General features: G+C 38.1%; 1 long non-coding RNA gene across 1 annotated transcript in view; it reads left to right on the top strand.

Annotated features, from left to right (window-relative positions):
- The window catches only part of LOC138112359 (uncharacterized), a 196,022-nt gene extending 192,109 nt beyond the window's left edge, over nucleotides 1-3,913 (top strand). The window contains exons 2-3 of the long non-coding RNA XR_011151719.1: nucleotides 1,593-1,805; nucleotides 3,163-3,913. This is a non-coding gene — a long non-coding RNA (uncharacterized lncRNA). The remainder of the gene's footprint in view (nucleotides 1-1,592; nucleotides 1,806-3,162) is intronic.
- Nucleotides 3,914-27,327: the final 23,414 nt, after the last annotated feature.

Here is a 27,327-nt window from a genome sequence, read left to right as displayed (position 1 = left end):
CTGAAAAAAAAACCCAAGTGTATGTGTGCATTTTTTCGAAAGGGAGATGCATGTTTACCCTGCAATTACCAGGTAACTGTACCAGAGCAGCACTGAGATGGAGCCTGCCTCCTGGCACTTGTGCTGGTTCCAGATCCAAGTTGTTTCATGGCCAGCTATCTTAATGTGGAAACTGAATATGTGATTATACTTGTTTGATCAGAAGTCATCCCTTAGCTTGAGGACTGTGTGTGACACTGTCCTGTATATGAAAGTGGGCAATAGAGCAGAGAAAAAGGTAGTGCTTCAAGCAGTTCTCTCCCTCTCTGCCAGAATAGGTAAATACAGGACATCTGGATTAGTCAGGGGAAAGCAGTACAATACTGCTTTCTAAAAGCAAAGTGGTGTTTAGTTTGTAGTTAGTTTTCTGTATAAAGCCAGTTAGCTCAAAGGCTTCAGTTCAAAAGCCTGGCAGGAATTTAGTCCTGGTTTATGTGATTGGTCCTCTCTAATACCTTTCAGATAAAGTTTCTGATAAGGACAACTCTTTTAATTGCTCATTCTCTGACATCAATAGAAATCTACTATTCAGCTAAGCCAAGGACACAAACATAGTATGCTTGTCTTCAGCAAGACAAAAGTGTTTAGTAGATCTATGCCAAATTATATACTTCCCTTTCAGCCACCTGGAACATATATTAAACATGAATTACCCAGAAAAGAAAAGGTATAAAAGCATAAAAAATTTAAAAGCATAAAATTATGATCTTGTCTTTTAGGAGTAATGTATACCTGCAAGGTGGCAGGAAGCTTAAGATGTGAAACTGTGAAACAGTAGGCACGCTTTTTTCCTAAGAGCAATAACAAAAATACCCCCCCTCCCCCCCATCCCCAAAAAATCCAAACATAGCAAACACAAAAAATAAATAAGCTAAATTAATGTCTGGGAACTTGCCCATGACCACTTCACTTTCTAAGTAAAATTAATAGTTTTAGAAACTAATACCAGTGAAAAATACTTCAAGATTTAAAATATTAGGGGTTTTAAAAATTTATATTATCAATATACATAAAATTTTGTCCTTATAATTGATTTAAAACAATGTCTGTTTTTCTTTGAGAGTATTAGTTTGTCTAAGAGCTATACAGTATATTCATAAATAGTGAAAGAATTCTGTTAATTAGACCTAGGCTGGTATTGTGATGGTGAAAAGAGCACTTTGGGCAAGAAAAATCTTTCATTTAAATGTTGTAGTAAATGGTTATTTCTAGCCAAATTTCTGGCAACACATGTTTTTAGTATTCTAGTTAAAAGAAGCCCTCTTGAACTGCTCATTCAGACCTCACTTGAACCTTGTGTTTGATGAAAATTCAAGCTTGCTCCAGAAATTAAAATTCTTATGTATTTATAGCATAATTGATGCTGAAGTTCTCTAGGCTGGGTTTATACTACAGTTGAGGCATTTTGATGAAAGTGCCTGCACTTGTTATACTTAGGCTGAAGTTGTTGAAATGATTTTTGCAAAGAAAGTTCATGGAAGAGCTTTGCAGAAATGTACAGTATGATTTTCAAATGTGACAGTCACAATCATTACAGCTCTTTAAATCTACAGGGGTCATACTGAAGAAGCACAGAACTGTGGAAATGGCACCATGGCTGTTGGGCACATTGAGTTGAGGCCCACTGACTCCTGGTTGCTTTGGTTAACAAGGCAGAAGTTCTACAACAACCTTTCTTACTCACAATAAAATGCTCCAGGAGATGGAATGCTGTATTGTGAAAACCAGAAAATATGAAAACTATTCATGAAAGAGCTCTGCAAAAGGTATGATTTTCTTCTATGGCTGGTTTTGCTTTCCTGAACACAGTATGATACACTGTTAGAGCTCTTGCTAATTGCCAGTTGAGCAGGAACTCTTGTTAGAAAATGGGAGGAAAGGAAAAAAAGCAAAGACAAAGTATGTTTTCTTTACAAATCATGTAATCTGTTATGGGACAGGAGCTCATTTTAGTCCTTTAAAAGGCTGACATAAAGCTGGTATCATTTCTGGAAATGCTAGAGTTCTTTTTATATGTACTTTCCCCTCTTTTTCTTTTTAACCACGATTTTTTCACATACGTTTTCTGTTAAGAGTTGACATTTCTCCTCTGCGTGATTTCAGTTCCTGGTAGTTTACCGTGTGATCTAATAGCTGCAGCTGAGTAAGCTTTAAAAACGGTACTTTGCCTTTAACTTAGGATTCTACCTTTCAATAGTTCCATTAAGTTCTAATTTAGAAGAAGAAAAACATATGGGGGAGGAGGGCTAAGCAAAAGTCTGTATAAAAACACTGTTGGAAGTTCCAGAAGGCAGCTGGGCAAGCTCCTAGTTTTTATTGCTAGCCCATAGCACACATTTTTGAAGAAAACAAATAATCAGATATTGTGCATGGGACTCTGTGAGCTGTAGAAAAGATGGCATTCTACCATGCACCGCAGGCTGTGAAGCACATAGAGTTCTCCAAGGCTGGCTGGGAGACTAGGCAAATATGGTTGGTGGCTCTGAACCTGCTGAGGAGGAGGCAGTGTAACCTGCTAAAGACATTTAGTTACTTCTTGTGGACAACAGCTGTCTCCCAAGTCCTTGCCTTTAAGGCCAGGAGGTATTTCTGATATTTAAAAAGAACAAGAATTCTTTTTCTCCCTAAACCATTGATAAATGGCATTCTATGGAAACATTGTGATGAAGCATTTTGTTGTTATTACTTGCATTGCTCGTAGGTATTAAGCAGAATATCGATGACTGAATTCAAGCAGACTGAATCAAAACCAACAGTGTTTTGGAGAGTTATTTTTAGCCTGTGTAATTGCATTAATTGAATTTGCCACGTGGCCCTGGAGCATTTTCACATGTAGGAATAGAAGTCAGTGACATAAGTAACTTGGGAGCAGGAGAGGTTCTTAAAATAGATAAATATACTGTGCAACTTTACAGTTTCATTGCTCATAAAAGTAGTCCCTGTTTCTCTCCTTGGGCACACTGATGTTGGTAGTGAAGTGTTTCCAGGATTGGACCTTCAGTTGAGTAATTTTGTGTTTTCTAATGTCAAGTGGTATTATTTCAATAGATCCTAATCAAGAAAAGTTCTGCCAGGCTGTTCTAATGTAACATTTCTGGTTTGGCTTTACACTTTTGATGCCAGGAAGATTAAATATCACATCTCCCGTGAATCAAGAGAGATTTTCCTGCTTCCCACCAATCCTTCCCTCTGAAGCGTTGTGAGAAGCTACCTCTTTTCATTCACATCTCTTGATCACAGAGGCAATCACCAACTGCAGACACAGTTCACAGACTTAGAATACATGAATGTCATCCAGCTAAGACAAGAATTTATAACTTTTTTCTTGCTGTCAATACTATTCTGTTCTTCAAACCTAGCAACTTATGGTATTGTTAATGCTCAGTGCCTCACAGAAGGCTTTGCCTTCCACCTTCACAGATTTTTACAGATGAGAAAAACACACCAAAGCCTTGGTTGAAGCTCTTGTCAAAACGACTGTTTTCAGTGTATTTTAAAGTTATGTAACATAACAAAACAGTAGAGAAGATAAAAGCATCAATCTGCATTGTGAAGGATAAGACATGGAAGTGGGAACTAGAGAAGGAAATTATTTCTGACTGTGCCATGGCTCTCGTGTAATCCGAGGCAAATCACCTAACTTACAGAGAACAGAGCCTTAATTTTATAGGTAAATAGTTTTCTAAGCCTAGTAAATAATCCCATTATACCTCTGTTTGCCTTTTTGTGAAATGGAAATAATAGTATTCCTTTTATTCATCAGATGGTTGGAATACTCTTGTGATAGGCCATATGGAAATGTCTGTGTGCAGTCCTTAAAATGAAACATACTCCTTTTGGAAATAAAGAATTGCAAAATCAGTGTCTCTATCTACCTTAAGCTTTATGCCTGCTTCTTTCTTTAATTTTTTTCTTTCTTTTTCTTTTTTTTTTTTCCTCCTGCCTAGTTTCAGGGGCTCAGTGCTGCAATGAATAGTGCTTTCTAGGGAATGCAGCTGTTCAGTCCTAGAATTAATATGCAAATGTTCTTCTCTTACTGAAGCAGGGGAGGAAGATGGAACATAGCTGTATTTTCTCTAATCAACATACTCTCTTTTTCATTTGGAACTACAACAAAGCTGACTGTCAGCCACACAAATAATGGAATATTTATTTTTGCAGAAATAAACACTTCCAGAAGCATACATTTCTTGAAAGCTTTTACTGACCAACCCAAACAATATTTTACTTCAATGAAAATCCATATATTTAGAACTATTCACACACAAATCTCTCATGCTTTTTCAGTAAAATAAATAGAACAAACTAAATGCACTGACAGAAGGCTAATTTCAGCTGCAGAAGCACAGTACAGAACTGAAGAAGTAACTACCACTGGATTTTTTGCAAAATGCAAATTCATATATTGGAAAACATCCGTGTTGTAAAAGTCCCATTCTGCCCTCAGATTCACAGGTAGGGGTCCCACAGAATCAGCTCAAGTCTAATTTGTATGACTGATTCCCCATAGGACAAAGTGAGTAAAAGTTCTACCCAAGGGGAATAATGAGATTGCACTGTTTTCTCAGCACAAATGTAATTCAACAAAATGTGAGACTGTAAAAAATTGGACTGCTGTCTTTAATTTACCCATATAAATAAAAAACATTTCAAGATTTTAGATATAAGAGGTCACCAAGGGAGCTATGCAGAGGGGTCAGTGATTCCCTGAAGTTTTAGTAGAGCAGAAGAAATGGTACAATGGTTGTTATGAAGATTGCTTTTGATATTGCATAATATGCACTTAGATTGAAAAATATATTTTCTGAAACTAGTGTGTGACAGGCCCTGTGTGCCTTTTTACTGATGCCTAATTTAGTTTCTTCCCTTTTAGCCCAGCAGACACATCTTTATATTTGACTGCAATTTCTTTGGACAGTTTGAGGCAACAGCAAAGTAAAACTTGAGCGAAGAACACAGGACAGAGTTAAGGCTAAAAGCAAGATCCTAAAGTCAAAACCAAGAACATGAAATCAATAAGGGAAGCTATTGGAAAACAATGCAAGGATTTAGGCTGGAATTGCAGGGTGGGCTGACCTAAGCCAACTTAATCAATAGCTTGGCTGCTGAGTTGGGAGTAAACAGAACTATTTGTAGGTGAAAAAGAAAAATGAGACAATGGAACCTTAACTTCTAAGATACATCTAAGCCAAGTAACCTCTGCATTGAAACAGTGCAATTTGGTAAACTCCTAAATGACTGAATGCATTAGTGAATGCGACCTATAAGCTGTATCTGGAACTTGCAAAATTGAAGGACAAAAGTAGTCCTATAACAGACAAGGCACCCCTCAGCTGAAGGGATAAAAACACCTGATATTTCAATCAAGCATGCTGTGTATGGCATGAATCAAATTATATTAAGTGTAGCAGAAAAGTTTTATTAGACTTAAAATTCCTCTCTTCAATTACATCCTTTTAGAAGCCTTTTACTAAAAACTTCAGATAGTGGTGACACCTTAGGTAGTTCTTTCCTTTTCCTTGTAGAAGTGCTGTATAAAGAAATAGGTGAGACACTGAAGAAAGATAAACAAGATAAATGAAATTGAAGATGCCTGAAAGATAGTAGGACAGTAAGATAAAGTCCAAAGTAACCTTTTGAACTGCCTTCCTGGAGTCATCAAGATCATAATATTCCCACTTTAATTTTCCCCCCTAATTCTAACAAAGTCAATTTTTGATTCACTTTTGTGATTTGTAAGCCATCCTTACAAGATGTGGCACTTGTGACTATTGCTGTCAGGTTTATGGGATATCCGGTTACCTTTAGATCCTTGTTAACTATGTGCTGCACAGTTAACTTCAGGTTTGTTGGCAGATTAATTACATTCACTTGTAAATCCATGGGATTATGGCCTATTTACACTCCTTGAAAGTTCTGTCTGTATTTTGGTACTGAAATAGAGTAAACACACAAAAAAATGGATGGTCCTATTATCTCTCATAGAGCAGGGGGCTCTTAAGAGAAAAAAAAACCCACACCAGCTCTTAAATTTGTGACTCACTTTAAGTAGTATTTTCTTGAGGAGCAGACTCAGCTGTGAGTAGGAAATCTGTCTGTACATGTAGTAGTTAGAGTTCATTTTCTTTTTCTAGGGAATAAATCAAGCCACTTCACAAAACCTCAGTTATCTGTAAAACCTTTAGCCAATCAAGACTTTTTCCCAAATAGTTCCTACCAGGTAGTCTCGGATGCAATCTCTAATTTGTCTTCTCAAATTACAAAACTGCTCCTTTTTAAATTGGATAGCTTTTATATATTTCATCAGACTGGATACCTAATTTACATGAAAATTGGTGATAGTGTGATGATAAAGCTTTGCCAGCTAAATCTTTCATGATAGAGACATGCCACTTGTAATACTATTTAATGTTTTACATGAAGGTCAGCAAAGTCCTTGGAAAAAATCTTTCTCAGGTTCTTGTCTCACTGCCTTACCTGTTCCCAGACAGCCAGTTCTCTGCACCCAGAGCAGCAGTTGGTACCCAGTTACCTTTTAGCTCCAGGGAGTTGGGCACCCAATGAATCCAAAACAGTAAGACTTTTTTGGGGGGGAGGGAGGGGGGAAAAGGGATGTGTGTGAAATACTGGAGAGAAAGAGGAGAACCAGCACTCAGGAGGATGAGAATGTGTCTAGCCCTTTCTCCTTCTTTACCCTTGCTGGAGTGAAGGCCTTGTGCCTGATGTGCAGCACAGGGCTGGGCTGGGAGAGATCAGTTTGTGTGATACCAAACCAGACTAGAGTGGAGAACTGACGCGATATGAGTGAGGGTGGAAAGAGCGTCGCGTCCGTGCCGATCGCGTCCCTGCCGGAGCAGCTCCGGGGGGTGCCCCACAAGCGCACTCGGACACACCCAGACCCATCGGGGCTGGTGGATGCTCACAGCCACTCACACACACACAGCTCCTGCAGCGTCGCCGGTGACAAAGAGGCGGGAGGGGTCCTTTGTATGGAGGTCCGAGGGGTTTATTGGGATCCCAGCTTGAATGAATCCAGAGACAAAGACTACAAAGAACACTGAGGGGTCCGGGGTTTTGTCCTGATCGGCGCCGGGGCAGAGCAGAACATCAGGAGCCTATCATTTGGGGGCCAGGGGGTGGAGAGGACGTGGGGTGACAGGACATTGACCACTGGGGAAGGCGAGGGGTGGAACAAGGGAACCGGGAGCCAGTGGGGTATCAAGGAAAGGAAAACTATCTAGAACATGGACTTAAAAAGGGGTAAAGGGGGGTGGTCTTAGACCTCTGAGCCTACCCACTAGTGAACCTCCACTGTTTTGGGGTCCTGAGGCTCTCTGGCCAATTCCATGGTGGACTCAGCCACTGCAACGTTGTGCTGCTCTCTAATCTTTTGAAGAAATTGTCACTAGGATAAATTCTGCATGTTCCCAATTTCTATTAACCTTAATGAAAATAACGATTTTGAACATGATTGTAAAACAGGCCCAGAATGTGGATTTTTCTTTTTTTTTTTTTTTCTATGGCATGCTAAGCATGCTTCCTCTGTACTTGTTTCCCTTCTTCTGATCCCTTTATTTTCAAATATTTTACTATTATATGTCAACTGAAATCCAGTAGTATTAGAATTGTAGTTGAACTTTGAAATGATACAGTTTTAGTTGGTATGATTTTTAACCAACGTGTCCTACATTTAATTCATGGTTGACGCCTGGAATGTGGTATGTTTGAGAGGGATTGTCTTTCCTGAAGGCAGGAATCATCTTCCATACTGTTTACTTCTACAGCTTCAAATCCTTCACATGTCAGTGATAGGTTGTTAGTACACACTTGGAATATCTGAAACAGATGGTAGTAAATAAGTGCCAAATTAATTTTTCCACCAAAACCTTGTATTGAATTTAGAATCTTCATCAATCTCAACAGAAAATGCAATTTGTCTTTGCTAAGTTCTGCTTCCTTAACAAGCTGTCAGCCTCTGTTTCCTGGATTTTCTGTGAATAAATAGCAGAATATCAAAATACCATCAGATTCTCATCTTCACCACGGCTCTCTTACTTCTAGCTTTTTGTGTTACCTTTGATATAATGATGGCAATCCTGTATTTATTCACAAGTGAGGAGGTCCAGACAAGCATCCAAACTTATGCATACCTGAACCTCTAAATACATCTTCATCACTGGAAAGAACTGTCAGAATCTTCTCATCAGGCTGCTGCAGTTCCTGCCACTATGGGGATTTTTTTATATCTTTCACTGTAATACCTTGGTGCCTCATACTTTGAGGTGAATTGGTCCTGTCAATGCTTGTGTTATAAGGTGAGGGTTTCTCATCTATGTTTGCCAGATATGAACTGGAGGGGCAGTTTGTCTTGATGTTTTGCAGTCCAGAGTTTTCAAGAGTAAACCCCATGAACTTCTAACTCCAAGCCAACCTTTCATTGCACTGAACGTCCTTTCCCACGCTTGTTTGTAAAGTCAAGGTGTCTTTTGTTTTTTGTCCTGCCTACTGCTTACAGTGGTTTGTGTGGGGTTTTACACTGAAACGTTCTGGGACAGCTTTTCGCATGTGCACATATCTCTGTGTGTGTGTACACAAATATCTATAAAAGAACACATATACATGCTTGTATACGTTGATTAATAATGGCTGAATGATACATTGATCGGGGTTTGTTCCTTTGCCCCTTGTATTAGTGAAGTGGGATCCCTGTGAAAAGAGTTTGTCCTGAGAAACTTCTCTAAGCAAGAAAAGTCAAAGACCTTCTCAGGATATACATCCAGAAATATAAAAGCAACACCTAATTGCTGTAACATTCATATATGCTGAACACCAAAAGCAACCTTTCAGTTCTGTGTGAAACTTACATCTGAAAGGAAAATATGCAGCCTTGCTGTCTACAGTACACTGACTTTACAGACAAAAATAATTAGTCTGCCAGTAAACTATTCTGGCTCACTTACAGTTGCTGCGAAAGTGAGCTGCACAGTGAGTTGGTGGAATGCAGCACAAGCAGTTACACTAAAAATGGTGCTGTGCAGAAGGAAGTTAATGTGGATGATAAACAAGGTCCAAACAAAGAATGTTCAAACTTGTCTTCAAGAACTGCTTGAGCTCTGATCCTTGGGGAAATGAAATGATCTTTCATGGCAGAAACCGAGACACAGCAGCACTGTGATTGCCAGCAGAAAGCAACGGAAATTGTACTGATGAGGTGCTGTCACTCCTCTGCATTAGACATGCAGAGACTGTGCAGAGCACCAAGGATGGAGCTCCTTAGGCAGCGTCACTGCAAGCTCAGTCTGCTCTATCCTTTCCCTCTCTGGAGTTCCCCTCCATGATAAACTAGGTTGGATGGCTTTCAATTCTGTAAGCACAGCCAACCAAGTCAGCTTGTGGTTAAATTATTTATGCCAAGAGCTGAATGTGGGGTTGCATGAGCAATGTGTTCTCCTTAATAAAACCTGGATTTGGGGTTGGGAAAGAACCTTGGCCAGGCAAGTAGGATTTGTTTGAGTGTGGTCTTTTATAAATTGAGTCTGAGTGGGGGCAAAGGGGGTTGGGAAGTGAAAAATAAAGCAGGTTTAAAAGGACATTAAAAAGCCTGTTTTACATATCATTTGAAAAACCCAGGGCTGCTGGGAGCATGATGTGGCACTGACTGGTATGATTACATTTACCCACATGGAAGGAATTTAAAGGAGTTCTTAGAGATATTGGTATTTATATATGAAATGATACATTATAATCTTTTCAAGATACTTAAAAAAAACCCAACAGGTATTGGAAACTGGTTTTATTTTTTGCTGAGTGGTATGTGTATTTATTATGTCATCCTCTTCCTTAATGCAATGTTAAGATATTTAGAGAACTGTGTTTAAACAAAATTTAATAAAAAATTGATCTAAGCCCCACATCAAATATGTTGTTAATTGAGAGCTAAGGTTGTTTAGTGTGTTTCCTGTCAAAGTAGTCAATAATGAGATAAAGTTCATGAGATAGCAGCTCCAGTTGGTTTTGTTTGAAATAATTTTCAGTTCTGAGTACAGCTTGATGCTGCACCTGCACAGAAGAAGACTGCTTTTTATTCTCCACTACCCAGGTGATCACAGCTCACATGGCAAAAGAGAGGAAGAGACCAGTTTTATAAATCATATAGAAACTGGTCTTCAACTCAAATACTTTGTTTGGCTCAAGCAAGTTAAATTCTTTCAGTGGAAACCTAGAAAACATAATTTTTCAGACAGTTTTTCCTGTCCCTGTCAAAGACATGACTCAATTAAAGATGGATCTTGAGACCACACTTTATAGCTGTGGGCAAATGGAATTAGAGCCTTTTGAGCAGAGTGAAATAAGTTATTTTACTATAGATTTGTTGTGGACAACATTACCTGCCTTTTGCTTCTCTAGCCATGCAAATCACAGCATGAGAAATAGCTTCCAAGCTTTTCTTATAATGTGACTTTGTTGCACCTGAAATTACATTGCAGAAATTCTGTTCTGAACTCTGGTTTCCCAGTGGAAAGCTTAGGTCAGGCTAAGTAGCCTGGAGGGATGCATTTGCCTGATTAAATTTGATGTATTCTATGTATCTTTCCTTGCTTCTTCCCCTCTCCTAGTACATTTATTCTACAAGCTTTAAGTCAGTAATCAACTTCAGCACCCACACATTAGAGTGATTATTATTTTATGATATATAACAGCTTACATTTGGACCTCACTGTTCCCTTTATGTAAACATAAGATGGGAAATGATTAAATTTTTACCTTGAGATAAACTGCACCATATATACGTAGGAAGACAGCTTTACACTTGTGTTCCTTTGATAAATTAATGCCTGTTAAAAAAGAAAAAAATCCTGTCATTGAAGCCACAAAATGTACAATTATGAATCATCAGAGGCAGCCAATTCTTTCATTTCTTTTTCTCTAATGAAAAGAACAGTACACTGGAAAAAATCCCCTTGTAAAAGAAGCAAAAAAACTGTTTGGAAAAAAAAGTTCCCAGATATTCTTTAGGGTATTTTAAAAATGCTTGAGGGTATTTTTGATTGAAAATGGAAATTAAAAAATCAGAATTGCTACAGACTAAAAACATATACCTGAAACCAAAAACAGTCTCTCAAGAAAATCAGCTGAAAATTTTCTGGCACTTCTAAGAACTTCTCCTCTTTGAGATCTCATCTGTTTTAAATCAGATATTGTAGAAATTTGGTAGTGGATTCAAAAGCTGTTGAGTTGGTGTAAAGGATCTATTGTAGCGTGACGTACTCTGTTTAATCCCTTTTCTATAGAACATCATCCTAAAACTAAGCAAGCCAAAATATTTTATTATTTTCTAGAGAGAAATACGAATATGAATAATTTCATGGTTAAATCATATACATCTCAATCTTGCAAAATTTCAGTTGTGAAATATTTCATAACCTAGAGTTCCTCATTCAATGAAAAACTATAAACCAAGGATCTGGAGAGATAAATATTTTACAATAAAATGAGGTCTTCGTTATGTGCTTCTCAAATTTAATTACAATTTGACTAAAATTTGACTATTTCTCCATTTAGCTGTGGAGAAATCATTTTGGGGTTGATTTTATTTTTTTAAGATAAGCAAAATAATCTGATTGTTATACACTGTTTTGTATTTTTCCAGCTTTTAAATACTCTATTTTGTGCTAAACAAAATTAAATGTTATTAAAAAGCTCATTTAGATTTTAGAATAAAACAGTCCTTTTGCATTATCCACTATTCCACAATATCTCCTTACCTATTTAAAGTAAAAAAAAAAATCAGATTGTAGAAAAAAACTTGTCATCTCTTTCACTTGTATGTCTTCTTAACATGGTCTGCAAGAAAAATCTTCAACTTGCTTAATGAGGTATGCTCTTTCAGTCAGGTGAGAGAAAGTAATGTACTGGGAACCAGCCTAAATAAATTAAAACTTATCACGCAGATGTTCAAAAAATGATTAGGAGCCTGAAAATGCAAACAAGCATTGGCTAAATTTTTCTAAGTGCCTAAGTCAGATGCCCAACTCTTGCTAATTTCAGAGGGATTTAGCTGTCTAACCTGCCTAAGTGATTTTGAAAAATAACACAAGCTGCCTATTTGCATCACTAGGTACCTAAACACTTTTGGAAAATTTTTTCCTGAATGTTCATAATAAAGAAAAATGACACATCAAAATGTGGAAGTTTAGTTTCAAAGTAGGATCAGAACAGTGTTTCAGAAAAGCCAGAGCTGGTCTTACAAGAGTTTATGATGGATGACTGTGGATTCCTAAACTTTTGTAAGCCACAGTACAAGGAATAACTCTGCCATCTCAGTTCAGATGCCCCAAATGAATTTTGTATTTGTTAGATTAGGCTTTACAGGCCAGGCCTAGATAAAGATAGTAACTGACTGGTACAATCTAAATGCAATCCCAGGTATTCAACCATTAACATGTGATATTCCCTTTGCCATAAACTGCAGCCAGTACTGATGATGAAGCACTTCACCATTCCTGGCAATATTCTTTAGTGAAGTGCCTTATTTAAGGAAGTGTGTTGTGTGTGAACTAGCCATGTATTGCAAAATAGTGCCTATTGAAGTTTAATTAGTGTAAGTGGCATATCCAGTGGTTCATGTAATTAATTGCAGATTACACGTTAAAATACCGATTTTTTTGATAGTGGTATGCACAAACCTGCAGTGAATAGTTAAGCATTCAGTCAGCAGCTGGCTAGATGCAGGAGCATTATCAAAGTTGAGTGTCAGTCAATATGACAAGCATCCATTCTTTTTCTAAGTTCTATGCAGGAAACTATATGTACACGTGTACAAGTCAAGTGGGAATACAAGTGAAATAAAATCCAGTTGTTGAAGGAAATGTGTTTTGGGGAAAAATCACATCTATGCTGCATTTCTGTCATACCCTGCTCCCCAAAACTCATGTCCATCACAAAGAAGAGCATAAATATTTGTAAAAATTATTTCTTTGGAGATTATCTTTTCCTTCATGGTAGCCATCAGATTCTTTTTTATTTTGCATGCTTTCCAATTGCCATTTAAAATAATTTAGTCATTCATGTCTTCTTTCTTGTTTATCATATAATACTTGAAAAAATAGTATTTAGTACTTTGTAGTGGCGTTGATCTCAGAAATGTGAAAAAGAAGCTAGTTAGAATTTAGTTAGTTCAAATTTCTGCTTTGTCTCAGAACCACTATTGTGCAGGTTCAGGCAAGTTATTCTGTCTTGCACTTTAATTTTCATCTGTAAGTGGGGATAGCCCTGCTTTATCTCACAGGAATATGGTTGTGAATAAATACATTAGAGTTTATGTTGTGGTTTAATTCTTCACTTTGGATATATTGTTAAGATAAGCTTGTTACGTGGATTTAGGTGAAAACATGCTTTGCTTATAATTGCATGTTATTTTTTTATATACCCATATGTCCAGAAAAACTGTTTTGGTACAGTGGAAAGTAGGAGAAGCTAAAAATTAACATGCACTTGGGTGTACAACAGAGTTTCTGGCAATTTCTTGCTATTGAATTGGCATAATGCAATAATGAACTTCAGTGAGACATTTATAATGCAGATGGTGCTGCTGTGCTCTATGCAGATGGCACTGATTTACTGCTACGTTCAACAAAGTACAGGAAGTCTTTCATTGTTAGTGTAGATTGACAGCTCTGAGCAGGAATAACAAGATTCTAGACTGTCTTTCCTTCTAGCTGACTGAATATCTTCAAAGCTGGCAACCAGGGAGAGCCTGAGGTAAACAGTCCAAGACCATGTTTGTTGCACAATTCCTGACAGGTGGCAATTCTTTGTCAGGTAGTTCTGAATGTCAAGGATTCAGTATATAGGTCTGAAAAAAGATGTTTTTTTAATCACCGTCACAATAATGTTTAAAGTATGATTTTACCCATTCACTTTGTTGTGTGAGTAGCTAGTGAGAAACTGCAGATATTATATATGGTCTGGAGGTAGCTAAGGCACATAAAAAGGCCCTTCACTGTCAAAAGTCAGAAACACAGCTCTGCCTCAATGTGCTTGTTGCCCATTTAAAAAAAGACCAGGATAGTAGAAAGAAACCGGCTTTTCATATTGCGAAAATCAATGAGAACTCTGAGTTCTCCCCTCTTTTTTTCTCCTCCCCTTTCAGGTTCCCTTTTATCCTCCATGTCAATACCCATCACTGACAGTATCCTCTCCCTTTGTAGCCATGGGCAGCATCCCTTGGAGCCAGGACTGCCAGTCACACCTGATGGTGCCTGAATGAGTAGCAGTTGCGTCAGGAGCACAAATGTGAGGAAGGACAAGAGCACCTAAACAAGGGCTTGAACCCAAGTCTATTGCCCTCATTTTTCATCTGAAAAGCCGTTTGGACTGCATATAGACAGTTCCCCTTGAGAGATGGTGTTAGGTTGATGTACTGCAATGTGAAATGGGAGTGTAAACGTATGGGATGTTCATGGGCTAGTGAATAGAGCTAGTTTACTATGAAATGAATTGTGAGTAAAATAAACAGGCTACCTCTAACCCCATCTACTGCTTTTCTTAGTTGAGGATGATAGCTCAGCTCCAAAAGCATGTTGATTCTGACATATTCTTTGTGACACTGACATTTCTTGAAAAGTTTAAATGATGAAAACTTGTTCTCATTTCTATTACGGACGTAGAAGAAGCGAGAAAGTAGTTTAGAGGAATGAAAAAACTAGAAAGTATTTATTGCTTCATTGTCACAGTGCTAAGAATTCAGTTAGTATTCAGGAGCCCCTTGTTTAATATGGATATGTTTGAAATTATCCAGCCTTTGTATTTTATAGCCAGGGAGACTTAATGACTCTGTTCCAGCCTTCAGCGAGAATGCAAACAGCTTTTTACATTGCACTAAATATTTTTAAGGAAAAAAGGGATTTTTTTACTTCATGTTATGTGAAAAATGTAAGTAGAGACTTTCAAAGGAAGCTGAAATGTTGGGTACCTACTATTTTCAAATATCTAGGCCTCTCAGGAGTGCACTATTCCATACAAAGACTACATTTGATGCTTTATAGTGAAAGACTTGGCAATGCAGTTAAAAGTGATCTTGTTTTTCGCTTGGCTTATGGTCTGAAATGAGTGTGCTACAGGCAATTTGGAGGCTAGTGGGGGACTCAAATATTCAGTAATTCTTAGAATCTCCCTATGTATAAGAAACAGTGAGAAATAAGAAGATCCTGCAGATTCTTTTATGTTCTTTGCATTATCTAAGAGCTAATAGACATCTCTCAGGGAAAAAAAAAGGTGCCTTGTCAATTCATAGTGTTTTAAGACCTCTTACTGTTATGGAGTTATAGTAGCTCTTACTCTACCCAATTTATAATGATACTGCCTAAGAATGAAGACAGTTAAGCATGACAAACTTAAAAGCAATGGCTTTAAAATTAAACTCCTGAGGTCAAGTCAGTATGTCTACAACTAGAGCTTTTTCAATACTTTATATGTTCTTCAGCTGTTACAAGACACAATGGGAAACATACTCAAAAACTACATAGCAGTTAGGTAGCGGTAGTAAGTTTGGGACTATTATGGTCCCTTTATTGAAATGTAGGTGGGCTTGCCCACTTTAAATCTCAAATAAGCAGTTAAATGTGGGAGGGGAAAGGGAAACAAAAGAATAGGTTAAGGTGTCCAAACCAAATATTATGCCATTAAAAATTAGTGGCTTTATGTGCATATACACGTGCATATACATATATGCATATATATGTTTCATATGGAAAACTAAACTGAATAATATCCATTGCCTAAGGCAGTGAGAAAAGTGCAGAGAGGATGAGGAACTGGTTGCTTGGCAGGTTGATTTTTTAAATGATATTGAAAAAGTGTGACTAAAGAAGTGGTTTACAATAATTTTCATCTTCTAAGTAAAAGTAGACTGAGGTATGGAAAGGAGACATTCCTTGCTCATGAGTTCTCTACAGAGCTCTGTCAGGGTCAAAAATAGGAACTGGTTCTCATGAAAGGTGTCTTGCCTACAGTGATATGTGATTACATTTTCAGGAGAAAAAAGTTTATAGATATTTCAAAACACCTTTGATGTGAAATCTTCAAATTCAAATATTCAAGTTTTTATTGATTTCGTAATAGCAAATCTGCTTTTTTTTTTTTTTTTTTTTTTTTTTTTTTTTTGTGTGTGTGTGTGTATAATTATTTGAAAGAGCTTCTATATTTCATAGAACACCAAGTGAACAAGGGAAGTTCTCTGTTGAAAAGTCATCATGTCTGATAGGATTGCCAAGTGGAAATATCTGGAATTTTCCCATTCTGGCTTTCTAATCAGAAACTATACTAGAGCAAGGTACTTGACAAAGATGGCAAAGATGAAAATGTCAGTGTTCTGGAAGGTTTATACATCCTAGAATGCTCCCAGATGCTTTTCATTCTTGTTCCACATATTTTTGTTTGCTTTTAAAAAGCTTTCCTTAAAATCACCTCACTTCTGTTTCTTCATTCAGAACTCTGATTCATACCAATAGCTGCTGAATAGTAATGATTATCTTCCATTATAATAATGCCTTTGGATTCTTGTAACACCATTGCTCAAGTATAACATGTGGAAGAAAACAGTTTGTGTTGTGAGTTGCTTATGTTGCCTTGTGTTGCAGTGAATATAACCCATCAATGCAACCTAAAAACCATGTGTCATGGAATTAACTTTTATTCTTATGATGCGGAGGTCAGTTCTCTTCCCATATGCTTTTCTTATTTAATGTACTAGGAGAAAAGGCTTTTTATTTTGGGAGATGTGAGATGGTAGCTTTGGAGGGCTGAGGAATAGCTGGACCAATAGTTTGTGATCAAAATGATTGATGCTAACTTTGATTTTTTGATGTGAGTAAAGCACATTCTCCTGGCATGTATTCCTTGTTGACCCAGTTTGGAGGGGAGGGAATGGAGGGAGACTGGAAAACTTGCTTTATTATTTTTCATCCTATTTATTGATGTTGTTTCTTAATTTGTTTTTTGTTTTGACAGTTCAGCAATCATTGTTTTTACAGGCTAAATTCAAATCTGTTTGCAACAACTGAGTGAAATTTTTGGAGATGAGTGTGAGATTACTGCTTTTTTGAGAGAGTGAGTGCAGTTTTAGGAGACACTACTTAGGCAGTCTTGCTTCTATGTTTATTAAGAGCGCTTTCAGAAATTAAAACTGAACTAACAGACATATTTAATCTTTGTCTTGTGAATTTTTTCATGCACTTTTCTGTTTGTTCAAGGTTTAATTTTGTGTGAGATTTGACCTAACAATGATTCTGTAAGAAATGTGTTAGAAAATTCCATGTTTGGTAGCTGCTTCTTCAAGTCAGGATATGTTATGCTGGTCTGGTTTGGGAGAAGCAGTTAACCAGAAAGCTCAGTGAAAACATAAGTAGTTTCTCTTCTCCTGCCAGCTACAGCAGTCAGATCAATTTGGCAAAAAAAAAGAAAACTGTGCCAGGTGCAAACCTATTGAAGTAATAGATGAGATGAAACCTTTTTTTCATGTGGTGATATGCACATTCCTGTTTGGCATAATCTGACCCTCTGAGAGAAAGCTGCCTGTGGCTCTGAAGAGTGTGATTTAAAGTAACAAGTGGAGTTTGGTGTTGATTCTACTTTATCAGCAGGGTTTTGCAGCACAGCTATTGGGTGCCAGACCAAGAGTTGCTTGGGTTCTGCAGTGACTCCCAGAGAGAACTAATCTCTGATCACCAACCTCCTTTCAGTCTCTGACCACCAACTTCTTTTCAGTTAATAAATTAAAATCAAACTGACTTTTTATTGTTTTAGTGGTCAAAAGAATAAGTGGTTACCACTGTTAGTAACTCAGCTCTGCAACTTTATGAGGTGTGTGAATGAATGTGAATTACAGCCGTGGCCTTTCAAAGAACAAGCCTCAGAGCAATCTTGACCAATATGGTGCAGCCATTATATTACACATGACCAGGGTACTGTCAGTGATTTCTTCTTGCTCTGCTTTCAGTTATTTTCCACAGTGCAACATGTGCAAGAAATGTTGTCTTAACCTCAAACTGATTTTCTTTCTGAGGGTTCAGGGATCTAGGAAAGTTGTGGTTAGCATTTAAAATTTTTTTTTTCTGATATACTTCATTTGTTGTTTATTGTTGATGTCACAGAACAGATTTTTTTTTTTATCAATGTGTTGATTCATAAGGGTTACTGGCAGAAGCCAGGTTAGGAGATACATAGCTCTCCTGGGGTGTTGTTTCTTTGCCAGCCCCCTTGCCAGCTCACTGCCCACCAGCTGACAGGCGACCTGACAGGCATCCTGGCTTTCCAGAGGCCTGTCCTTCAGACTGCTGGGCAGAGAGGCTCCCCAGCTGCCCAATTGATTGCTTGCCAGCCTTCCTAAGCCGAATCTCTGCAGGTGCAAATCCTGCTGTTCCATCAAGAAAATAATTTGTTTCTATAAGCAAAGCACTGTAGCCCCAGGCAATTAGTAAGGCACTAAGTTTGGTAACAGGGAGTGAAAATCTGACAATCCATGGAGATTCCTAGGGGCATGTGGTCGTAGTTCCTAATAGAAAACCAATTTGGGTGGCTTGAAACTTGCTTACTGAGGAAGAAAGGAAAAGTCTTAGAAATAGAAAAGGCTTTGCATTTGATGAAATGTTTATATGGAATAATTTCCCTTCAGCTTTGTTTTTAGGTAGAAAAGTTCAGTTTTCAACTTTGCTTCAATGATTTTTAAAGATACTTCAAGGAGTTTCTGACATCTTTATGTTCATATTTTAGGGAGTTCTCAGCTGTGCGGATGTAAGTTTGCATCGGAGGTCAGTTCCAAGCCCAGTCATATTTCATGGGGTTTGCAGGCATTTCTGTATTGGAAAGTCAAAACTACATGGTGCAAAGGAACCATTAGAAAAAAATGTTATATGTTTTCATTCTTTCCCACCTGCCAGGATGTTTCCTTGATGGCTGCAGCCAACAAAACCATTACAGATGAAGATTAGATTAAAATAAATTGATTTAGAGTCCACAGGATGCTGCCTTTGGGGAGATTTCTCTCTATAAAAAAGATATATGTGTATTTTTATACATGTGTGTGTTTTATACATACGCATGACATACAGTGCAACAGGATGCAGAAAGAGATAAATCAGGTCTGGAACTATGGAGGGAGGTCTGGATTTAGAAGAGGAGCTCTAAGAAGGCCTGCAGACCCGCATTGTGTGTTGATATTTTGTTGATGGGTCTGTTTTTTGTTTTTAAAATGCTTCAGTCTTATCTTCTTTATGTCTTAGTAATTTGGAAAATGCAGGGTAATGAGCTAGTGTGCTATGGAAGTTAGAATCTGAGCACATGTGTGCCAGAGCAAAGGATGTTCAGCACCTCTGCCAGCCTGGCCTATGGAATACAATTTCTGACTGTCAGGAGAGCAGAACTGTGGGTGTACACATGAAAGGCAATTCTGGTAAAGTCTTCTTCATATAATTGTTATTTTCAAAACATGATACAGATTGTCTCATACAAAACCCAGTTTCATAGTGACTCACATTTTACTCAGTGAACTTCCTTGAAACTTCTGACTTTCCTTCATGGATCTCTAATACAGAGAGCCAACCCAGGGTTTTATGCCTGTCTCCAGCCCCTTACCTTTTAATTTGACACTTGAGACTCTAGTTCCATGTTCTTTGATGCTAGACCTACAATCTGCTGAATTTGTCACGGAAATTTGAGTTCAGCCTGGCAAGTCAGAAGGACTGCATTTCTTTTGAATTAACCAAAATGCTGGCTAGATGCTGTGTCTAGCTTGAGGGATGAACTGACAATACAAAGATTCAAAACCTTGAAAACATGTTAAACCAGCAGAAAAAGTTTGTTTAAGTGATTAATTCATGTGTTGGATCAACACTTACGTCTACTTTACAGAATTGGCTTTCATTAGTAATCCTTTACAGCGTTTTCTACTGAAGCTACAATATAGAGCCAATCATACTGATGGACTGCTGAAGTAAGACCTTTCAATGCAGAAAGGTTATATACTACAGATAATAGTAAATTAACTCTATTCATTTTGTGCCATAAGCCTCTTTGAATTTTGCCAGACCATTCAAACAGAGGAAACCATATCCACTACAATAAAAATATCATCTAGAAACACATATTGGCAAATAGAGAGTCTGAAATACAGAATAGGAAAGAAAGGTGATAAATATAGAGGCAATGTGAATACAAGGTAAATCTTGTGGTACCAATAAAAGGTAAAAATCAGTGTGAAGTTATGAACTGTTGTTAAATTCTTTAACAGAGGTTCTTGCTCCTGCTGTCATTTCCAGAATTACAGCTTCTGCCCTAATTTCTTTGGTGTCGGTCTTAGTGTGGTGACGGAAGAGGAGAAAAGAGCAGTTCCTAATTTTCTCTGCTTCTGATTTTTTTGCCATGTAGTATGTGTAGTATCCATCTTTATATGGCCATCCTGTTGAACTGATTGTCTCCATTCAGTCTGTATTTTCATCCAGTAGTGGAATTTTTGATATTATCTACTGACAGGGACAACATTCTCCTCACTGAGACTGCAAACTTCCTTCCTGTGGGCCACCAAAAAGAAAAAAGGATAGCACCATTTTTTGCACAGCTCAAAAGAAAGATCTGGTGACTTAGGGATGAAAGGGTTTATGACTTCGTATCCATGTCTGGATCATGCATGTCTTTGCTAATATAATTTTTGATTTATTGATCCAGGTCAAGAAAACACCCTGTAATAGTGGCTTCTTTCTTGACTTCACAACTTTTGTCTAAACAATAATAGTGGTACCTCAGCAGTCACCCTGCACAGCTGGGTCAGATATACAAATTGTGTGCATCTTTGTACAGTTTACACTACTGCTGATCTGAGATTTCTTCCTGCACAAAGCAGGTTAAATAAAGCAGGAAGACACCAGTAACTAATTGACCTCTACTTATCCTGTACATAAAGAACACTTAGAGGCTCAAACTGCTTCTAATAAAAGTTGTTTTCAGCCTTTCACTGTAGGGTTAGTATGGAAAAGCTATTTCCATGATTGCAGTGCTGAGAAGCAGCTTGTACCAGACAGCCAGACATCATTCATATTCTATGGACCTTTAAATGCTATCCTTTAGGAAAAAAGAGAGGCTTTTTTTTGTCTTTTTAGACAGAGCTTTGAGCTTTCCTGCTTAAATATTTCCAGTATTTCCTTTTTCCCCCCCTATTTAACTACACATTGCTGAAATGTAGCATGGCATAAACAACCAGATGAAGACAATCTAATGATTCTTCTCATGTAAAGTCAGATTTAGCCCAAAAAACCCAATTAACCAAAAGGTTCTTCTTTTGTCTCTTTTTAATCTACATATTGACACTGCTTTTCTCTCTGCATTTTTTATTAATATGAAAATCAGAGAGTCACAGAATGGGTCGGATTGGAAGGGACCACAGTGGGTTGTCTGGTCAACCTCCCTCCTCAAGTAAGGTCATCCCAGAGCACATCTCACAGGATTGTGTCCAGATTGTTCTTGAATATCTCCAGTGAGGGAGATTCTACAAACTCTTTGGGAAACCTGTTCTAGTGTGTGCTTCCTCCTCATGTTCGGGTGAAACTTTCTGTGCAGCAGTTTCTGCCCATTGCCTCTTGTCCCATTGCTTGGCACTGTCCAGCAGAGCTGGGTCCATCCTCGACAGCCTCCCTTCAGACATTTAGAGACATTGATGTGGTCCCCTCTGAAACATCTCTTCTCAAGTCTGAACAGGCCCAGTAAGTAAAATATTACTTACTTTGCTTTAGGCAAATATGAGGATGCTGTTCTAACTGTGGAGTTTCTGGAAGTTTTTATTCTCACAATTCAGTCCCTCCAAATCAGAAATGAATCTTTTTGAAGTTTTGAGGGGCAGTTTGAATAAATATACTCTCTTTGGGGACCAAGAAGGGCAGAGATAAACTCCAGTTCTATAGTGACTTAGACTGGTATATTTTAGTTCAAACCCCATAGACTCTCCACAAGTATGTTTGTCCCCATGTACTAAAGGTTGACTTCTGTTTGTTTCTACTGCCATTTCTTTTTTTTCCTAGTTATTTTTTAACGACCTTGTTAAGAAGTTACAATGTCTGTGAGAATCTCCATATGTGGGACAATTTATTGCTCTGTACTATATTCTAATCTCTTTTAGATGGCAAAACCACATTTTTTGTTGTTGTCTGAGGCAATATCCTCCATTGATAACTTTAATCAAATAACAATAAACAGTAAGTATATCTGGAACATTTCTAAAATTTGTCTTTGGGGACATTAACTTATACTTTGAGTTTGTATAATTGGTGACTTTTTTCCAATCTTGCCTGAATTAAGTTCCACAATATGCTGGTTTTTTCCTTTAGTAACTTTTTTTTTTTTTCCAAAGATGGCTTCTTATAGATTTAGGCTGTTCACATATCCTCTTCAGTTCTGCTGTGTTAGGTAACAAACCTATGATTTTAAGACATGGGAGTCTATGTACTACTGCTATATGCAAAGAACTTGATATCTAACAAAATTTCAGTTAATAACTGGATCCCATCTTTGAAAAGGAAGGGCATTATGCATATGACAGCATTATTTAAAGATGTTGCTAAGGATTACTTTACTCTCTCTACAATGACACAGAAATTTCCTGACATTCTCATTAGCCAGCAGCAAACTGGGTGGTAATAAAGAACAGCTGCTGAAATAGCTGTGTTTTGAGGCCCTGATTTGATATTGCAAAACCTTTTATTGCCAGCAGTGATGTGAGCAGGACATATATGAAATTAAGTACCTGCTTAACTTGCAGATTTCTGGTCAGTTACTGGGTGATGGAGGAGTTTGTACACTGGGTATATTGATCTAGAGCAGCCCAGGTGAGTCTTATGAAGTCATTTTCAAAGAAGTCAAATTGGGCTGTGAAGACAATTAAAAATTAGGTATCATGGAGCAAACCTCATCCTTTATAGATCTGCTATTATTTTACCATGAGATGCCAAATACTGATGCCAGTTTTGATGCCAGAATTGCTGGCCATCCTGTAGGTTTGGATTGGTGTAAGTCAAGGTGGCACTCGGCCTGTAGACTGCCTGGAGAGAGGGCAGTTGCTGTGTCCATCCTTAATATGGAAATTAAAATTACTTTGATGACATACTTTACAAAAGTACACAAGAGCCAGATATGTCCACTACCAAGCAGATTGTCCTGCAGACTGTGTAGTGTTATATGTTTCTGTGTTCATTTATCCATTTTGGAATTATTTCCACTGTAGTGGAATATCTTTTCTGGCTTGCTAGACCTGACCATAAGGGCTTACTTCAATTTTGGCTGAAGTATGTTAACATCTGTTCCTTTTATTTGGATGTATTAGAGAAAAAGAAGAAGTATTTGAAAAAGAAAAACCAAACAAACAACTGTTGAGAGAACTGTTTCTGAGAACAATTTTGGTTTGTCCAAGAGATGTATTTATGAGGTAGGAATATTTTCCTGGCTATATAAGATTTTTGTTTGTGTTTCTGTACGAAATAGCAAATTCAAAAAGCTTATTCTGGGGGAGGATACAAGAAGAGAGCAAGTGAATTCCTTGTGATGTTTACTGTGATTCAGTCAAAAAGGTTAAGTTTTACTTGCATAGTTTTGGTGAGAGTAAAGTAAGATCTGCAGCAGGAATATTTCTCCTTTGCTCATTCGCTAAGGCCAATATGAGCAAATCCCATGTGAAAATACAAAAAAATGTGTGTGGGATTCCTTTTTTTCATTATAAAGCATCTTTTAAATAGTGAGAAAGTACTGTCACACACTAAAACTTTGAAAGCTTGGAATCAAACATCTGGCAAGCTAATTTTTTCTTTTAGACTCTTGAGTTTAAAGAGCTCACTTTAAAAGTTTGCTGATGTTAGTTTAGAACATATTTATTCCAGCTTCACTGGGCTGCAGGCTGCCTCTAGGAGCCCAGGAACTTGAGTCAGAAATACGGCTGTGCAGTTCTAAAGTCCTTAGGATAAGAGGTATAGACCATATGGAAGAAATAGGAAGAGCACTGCTTTTCACATATCAGATACCATATGCAATTTTAATACTTCTTTTTTCATTATTTGCAACAGTAGCAGCAGCAAAGTGAATACTCCTTAGAAAACCTTGTTGGTCTATAGTTCCAGGAATTTCTGTCAACTGATACCCTTTAACTCATTCTTCTTTGCAGATAGGCATGAATGGTTGCTTTAGCTGAAAGGTAGGTAGGCAGTACCACACAGGGAAGAGAATGCTTTACGAAGCAACAGAGAAGTGTCAGCCTGCCCATTTCTCTTTCTCCTGAAGAGCTTGGCCCAATAGCTCTGCATTCCAGTCACCGTAACTAAACTAAACTTGCAGCTGCATTTTGTTTTCATTGGCTGAAAGAGACGACTTCTGAGAGTCCTGATCTCAGTTCTAAAGAATTGTTTTGCTTTGGAGGCCAGGTAGGCCTAAAGGAACTGCAATTAATTCAACAGGTGAACGAGAATTGACCAGAGAGTTCTACTGCAAAGCCTATTACAGTTTGTATGTGCACAAACCTTTGAAGGTCTGGAGATCATACAGAGCTCCAGTACTCCCAGGATACAGTTAGGATGTCCTACATTTGGGTTTTTGCATGCCATCCCTAGGATTGTCTTTCTTTCTGAACTGAACTTTATGTTAGTGAGTCATCTCAGAGCTTTGGGGCCATTTGGAAGTCCTGTTTCTGCAATTCAGTGCTAATATTGCCTTTGAAAGAGCAGTTTTGCATCTCTAAAGTGAGTTTTAAAACATCTTAAAATGTAGTCTATGAGTATCTTTTCTTATCTGTCCACAAGAGGAGTATCCCTGATATGAAGTCCTTTAACAAATGCATGCATGTACTTGTGTGTTTATTAATGTGCCTGATAATGATGAGTAGTAGTATGTTATACACAAATTAAATAATATAAAAGAGCAAACCAAGAATTAGCTTCAGAATCTTTGACAGAACAATTGTGATTGCCAGAAAGACAATCAGAATGTAATTTTGTCAGCCTGCAAACAAAAATTAGCTTAATTCTTGCTACATAGAGTGTACTTAGACCCTGAGAAAGTAAAGAAAAATACTTAATGTATTTAAGAAAAAAACCCCAACAACCTTCAGACTCAATGTTTCAATTAAAGCAGGAAGAGGCCCAAGTGTGCAGCAAAGCACAGAGACTGATGATATGTCTGAAATGTCTGCTTGCAGATTCTCCTGCAAGTCATCAGTAAGGTTTATTAAGGAAATTAGAGAGATCCCATTTGACTTATTCTTGAACATCTTTTAATATGTTTTCATTATCAAAATTATAGCACCACAGGTTATACATTCCTAGCTGAAAATCAGTGATGTTTTTATCTTGAAATGTTTGTGCTAGATTACTAAAGTATGTGCTTCCAAAGCAACTTCAATATTATGGACGAAACCCATTACTCCTTTTTGCTTCCTTTCATTATTCTGTAACTAGAGAAGTGGCCCAGACCAGAATTTGGGCCCTGCACACAACTCAGGTGCATGGATGTTCCTGGGCAAGTTCTGCCCAAAACGTAACTACAGCCAAATAAAAGGATAGGGATTTTCCTCCAAGTCAAAAGGCACCTGGGGCTCACCCTGAGGCTGCACCACATTCCATACGCTGCAGGCTGTCCATGTGGCTGTGCATGAAGCAGTTGTGGAGTCATAAATGATGGTATTTCCCTTGGTGTCCTGTATCCCTTCATTCCAAAGCCTTCAGTAATTCAGATATTGTAGGTTTAGGGTGGTAGGATTCCCCCCTTCTGTCTCCAGAAGCACTTCACTTCCTAGTGTCCTTGGAGGCCTGGAGAAATAAAAACTATGCTTTAGGCATGAAGGACTTGAAGTGTCCTTCAAGTAGCCAGAACAGAGGACTCAGCAAGTTTCCTGTGTTGTTTTGATAGTTATATGCATTTATTTAGGTTATCAGCTTATCTGTGTGGTGACAGTGCTTTAAAATAGGGTTGCAAAGACCTGTAAGCTTACTTAACGATATACCCAATTTAACACTACCTAGTGGTGCAAAACATGCTTCCAGAGGTTGTGCAAGGAGAAGAAACACAGAGTCATGCATAACCTAGTTTTCCAGTGGAAGTTCAGGTTGTGCCTCTTATAAAAGGGACTTTGGTTTTAAAATGTGATGGCTAGAACCTGCTCAAGGTGCTAAAAAAATGCAAACTAGGAATAATTATGGAAACAAAATGTCTCCAACTACATTTTGCCACTGATTGCCACTCTCTGGGACCAGCTGTTCAGCTAGTATTCAATTCACATTGCTGTCTGTACTATGCATTTTAAATGACTGTGGTTTACTTATGGTAAAGTACTATAGCTGCAATGTTTTCTTAAAAATAAAATTTGGTTCCTGAAAAACCTATATGCAACTGTCTCCAGCAAAAATTTTTATTTAACCAAATGTTTCTACTTCCTACTATAAATATCAAAGCAAGTATTTTGCTCAGCTTCGGAATTTTTTCAGACGTCAAGTACGTGTTCTGGTTATTGTGACTTATGCCTTGAATTAGAATTAGTGTCATATGTCATTTACCTGGAAGCACTGTCATGGAGAAACACTGGTTTTGTATGTTTCTTACATGTTCCTCACTTGTCTTCAAGAAATATATTTTTATTGGTGGTGATGTGTCGCTAGCCAGGTGCTGCGGCTTGTCAGTGCTGGAGCGCGAGGTGTCATGACATTCCTAAAAGTGTCTCCAAAGCGAAGCTGCTCAGCAGAACCACCACACACTCACACACACACACAGAGCTCCTTAAAATAGGTCAATGACAAAGAGGCAGGAAGGGTACAGAGGGAGGAACTCCGTATAGATTTCCACGGAAGCGGTTTATCACAGCCACACTCATGAAGGGTTCCAGGGATGAAGACAAAGAACAACAAAGGGTCCAGGTTTACGTACAGGAGTGGATTGAGCATCAGGGACCAATGATCTGAGGGCATGGGGGTGTTACAAAGGCGGGATTAGGGAATAGGAGCCAATGGGGAAACTCTGGGGGAGTGGTGAGGGGCAAGGGCGAAGGTGAGGGGACCGCGAGTGGAGAACCTTCTAGGGCATGGGACATATAAGGTAACAAATGGGCGGAGAGGCCAACGGGCCAACCAGGGAAGCAGAACTGGGGTACATTAACATAGCAACACAAAGCATCCTGGGGGAAGCCTCTTCTGTTCACCCTAACTTGGGGAGGACCCTCTGGTCATAGGGACTGTCCCACCAGGGGAACTCTTTTTGTCCCTTGTACCACTG

This window comes from Aphelocoma coerulescens, chromosome 6 (assembly GCF_041296385.1).
Source record: "Aphelocoma coerulescens isolate FSJ_1873_10779 chromosome 6, UR_Acoe_1.0, whole genome shotgun sequence".
Classification (NCBI taxonomy): Eukaryota; Metazoa; Chordata; class Aves; order Passeriformes; family Corvidae; genus Aphelocoma; species Aphelocoma coerulescens.
Note: the sequence above shows the minus strand (reverse complement) of the source record. Positions and strands in the feature narration are given on the sequence as shown.